Here is a 4,180-nt window from a genome sequence, read left to right as displayed (position 1 = left end):
GCCCTTTGCGCTGATAGGCTAATGCGCCAGGTCGAGTGCAGAGCAGCAAACTTGCTAGCAGAGCCAAGACCTCTATCGGATGCTAGGAGAAGGTTGTTAGAAACTTTTATCAGTGCTGTTTCAGTACTATGGTGTTCTCCAAATCCAGATTGGAAAGCTTCAAAAAGGTCGTTAGAGTGGAGACATCGATGTAGCTGCTCGATGTAACCTTCTCAAGGATCTTGGAGATGTATGGAAAGTTGGCAGGCTCAACAGCACTATGGTTTTAAGTCATCCTGGCTACAGTATTAAAGAGGAATCTAGGATTGTTCTTGTTTCGTTCTATTAATGAGAAGTAATATGCATTTGTGGTGCTACGATGTTCTTTTTCATAAATGAATGAACTATTTTTCCAGGTTTGACAGTCTTCTACACATTGGCTGGAATGTGATTTTCTTTCCAGCTGTCTAGTTTTCTGTTTCAAAATGTGTGGATTTGAATTGTACCAGGGAGCTACCTTCTTTTTCAGAGGGGCTACAGAATTAAGGGTCCCACGAAGTGATGTTGCAGTGCTATCTACAAAGAGGTCTACCTGTGAGGGAGTGAAATTGGCATAGTTGCCCTCCATTGTATTAATGTAGGGTTTAATGGCAAGCTCTGCTGGAATAAGTTCTTTGCTAAGTATGATAGAAAGTCAGGGAATTCATCTAAGAACTCAGAAGGAGCAGTTGATTCATTTAAGCTGATAAATTCTTCCTGTTGCAACCCGGTTTCTGTGAGTGACATGACATCAATATGGTGATCAAGTATCAGATCATTTATTAACAGAGATTTTGACATGAGGGACCGAATATTTAACAAACCACAATTAATAGTTGACTTGGATTGGTTAGCTAAAGTAGTTGTTTTGATTTTAACTAAATTTTTAGGAGCAACTCCTCCAGATTTGTGTGTGGGCTTATACAGCCTCAAGGTAGACACAGTTTCTATGGAGTGTGAAGAGGGTTGGGGGGTGACAGTAGAAAGGAGCCTGCAGAGGGGCATGTAAGATGGCAACTCTGCCTCCTGGTCTGGACTCTGGGTGGTTGTCATGGTTTTGGGTGGCGTACAGAATTTACTATATTTCTAGTCAAGAGAGCTGCCCCAGCAGTAGCAAAACTGCTACACTTATTACAAGTACCATTATCAGTAAACGAAGCACAGAAGTAGCTAGGCATCAGGCATACGGAGCAGGAGACAGGTGAGGAAGTGGAGGGAGAGAGAGAAGCCAACAGAGAAAGAATACTGAAATTACTACACCACTGGCATGTAAAAGATTCAAGGTTTTGCTAGATCCTATTCATGGTGGCCTGGAATGGATCACACCACAAGTCACCACTCTGCACTATTACTTTAATGGGAGTGACAAGGTTCACTGGGAATATGTGTGGACTGCTACAGACCCTAACTAGGTGAGTTATTCCTGCTGTTAATGAACACTCACTCCAAGTGGGTGGACAATTATCCTGTGACAACATCTACATCTCCAGCTACCATAGAGAAACAGAGGCAGAGTTTCAGTGTTTTTGATCTACTGAAGATGTTGGTGTCTGACAGTGGAACCTATTTCACGAGTGCTGAATTTGAGACATTCATAAAGCAAAATGACATTTGACACATGAGCTCAGCCCTGTTCCATCACCATTTCATCTTCAAATAGACTGACAGAATTCTGTTCCTTTATCGCATCACACCCAACAACCACCTGCTGAATTGATAATATCAAGGAAATTTTGAGCTGCTCAAACCAGATGTAAACTCAAAAATGCAGCAAAAGAAACCGAAGCAGAAACAGACCCAAAACACAAACAGGAAACTTTTTGTCAGGAGATAATTTCTTCATCAGAAACTAACTGGATTCAGTTGTCATTCAGAACTCCTCTGGTCCAGTGACCAGTGGACCTGGGCAAACCATGAAGGGGGAAGCAGATTAAGGTAGAGACCAAACATTGAAGACTGTGTCCACTTTGAAGTCTGAATTTTTAATTTAATCTTTAATTTAAGTTACTTTATTAATCCCAAGCTGGGAAATTACTTCTTTGCATTTAACCTGTGAATATTCTCATTCATCCAGGTCATGGTTATCTCAAGGAAATTCAATCGAATGCAACTGGACTTGGTTATTTGTCTTTGAAGACGTTTCACCTCTTATCCAAGAGGCTTCATCAGTTCATGCTCGCTTGACTAGGCTGGGACTAGTCCAACCAGCTGGTGTGGAGATCCAGGTATTTAACCTCTGTGGAGGCATTCACATGGCCAGTGGTGTCATAAGCTCGTTTAGTGCCCCATTGTGCCAAACGACAGTCGTTGAGAGACAGTCGTTGTGGATGGTGAAGCTTGTTTCGACTTCGTTAATGCTCTATTGTGCTATAACGACAGTCGTTAGAGTCACATGGGGTCCTTTGTGAATGGCAGTTGTTCTTAGAAGCTAATGTGGCGGCGCGAGGGGCGAGACCTCCGCGTGCTAGAGAAAAAGGGGCTATGGAAATCGACACCAGTTGCCAGACAACGCCACCCTGGGAGTTTCACCCAGGGAATTCTTTCCAGGGGACTAACTCCCCAAGGATAGGTAGTATAATCAGGTTCGTCCACAGCTGAGGCAGAGACCGTAGCTCGTAAAATTAATAATTTTATTTACAATAAAATTAAAGGAACCAGACACTGAAAATACATGAATTCAAAAAAAGAAAACACAAACCTGTCACTCAAATACAACAACACCAATCAGGGCTGAACCTCCTGGGCTTGATCCAGACAATAATAATAAAAAAACAAGAAAACCCCTGGAACACCACACGTGAAGCAAACCAAAACTGGGACAACAAAATCCACCCGACGTGCAAAACACAAAAGGGACACCGCCACCAGGACCATCCACCACCGTAGGTTCAGCACCTGAATGGGGGAAACCACAAAAATCAACAGGTTATAAAAAGAAAAACAAACAACCACTAACCAAGAAAATAAAACAAACGAAAAGGAAAAAACGAAACTATAAACACATACACACACACCAGAATAATCTCCCGCTACTCACTCGTCGCCATACACACACACACGCACACAATAGTGCACGCAAACATATACATATGGATGTATATCGGCTACACCGCAGGGAGAAGCTCCAACCAGCCGAACGGCCAGCCAGAGGCCAAGCCGGCTGCAGTGGGACGGCGCAGGCCCGGGGCGAAGCAATCGAGCCCAAGGCGAGACAAGCAGTTAATCCCGCTGACGGCACGCCGTATCCAGCGCAAAGCGGAAGCGGGCAATCTCTGTCACCAACGACAATCTCCGGTATGAGGCAGAGCAGTTAGTCGCTGTTACAGCCAACGATCTCCGGTATGAGGCAGAGCAGTTAGTCGCTGTTACAGCCAACGATCTCCGGTATGAGGCAAAGCTGTTAGCCGCGGTTGCAGCCAACAATCCCCGGCAAAGCAGCAGTGGTTTCCCTCGCTGATCGGCCGACACTGCGCAGCAGCTGGATTATACTTCCCCCTACAATCGTAATCATAATCATACAGCATAAACAACTCAGAAGTGGCTGGAGGAGGGACCAAAGCGCTAGCTTACATACCAATCAGGCAGTCCTGGACGACACAGCGTGGAGGAGAGGAATAAACGCTGCACAGAAACAACCTGCAAACAAATGCACAAGTTGCCACAAGTACAACGCCAAATAGGAGGACACCAGAGAACAACACACCTACCCGCAGCGAGCAATCAGTGGAGCATAGCGCACCCCCAATGGCCTCTACCACCACGCCAGGACGGAACTGGGGGAATGCCAGGAAGTGCTACGACCCAGCCTCTGACAAGCCAAAAAAGGAAGACAGGTGCTCTCTACCCGCTTTTAAGCAGTCTCCTCCCACAATGATTGGCCAAAATCCCAACCCAGCTGAAACTGATCGGACCACCGATTGCGTCCTGCCACACTAAGTTGTTGAATCTCCTGGGAAGGAATGAAAGGGCAGTATTGTAAATTGGAGATAGGTGGTGTCGCAGACCTCCTCCTCTGTTGAGAGATGGTTTTTCTAATTTCACATAGATGGCTTCTTTTACTCCTCTTTCAAACCATCTATCCTCTCTGTCCAAGATGTGAACATTGTTATCCTCAAAGGAGTGAGTTTTCTCCTTCAGGTGTAGGTAGACGGCAGAATCTAGG

The 4,180-nt window shown here is 45.1% G+C and overlaps 1 long non-coding RNA gene across 1 annotated transcript; it reads right to left on the bottom strand.

Moving 5' to 3' along the window:
* Positions 1 to 2,913: 2,913 nt before the first annotated feature.
* Positions 2,914 to 3,886, bottom strand: LOC124074686. The gene is made up of 3 exons (XR_006845894.1): positions 3,726 to 3,886; positions 3,593 to 3,654; positions 2,914 to 3,513 (listed from the first exon to the last, which is right to left on the bottom strand). It is a non-coding gene; the product is annotated as an uncharacterized LOC124074686 (long non-coding RNA).
* Positions 3,887 to 4,180: the final 294 nt, after the last annotated feature.

This window comes from Scatophagus argus, chromosome 17 (genome assembly GCF_020382885.2).
Source record: "Scatophagus argus isolate fScaArg1 chromosome 17, fScaArg1.pri, whole genome shotgun sequence".
Lineage (NCBI taxonomy): Eukaryota > Metazoa > Chordata > Actinopteri > Scatophagidae > Scatophagus > Scatophagus argus.
Note: the sequence above shows the minus strand (reverse complement) of the source record. Positions and strands in the feature narration are given on the sequence as shown.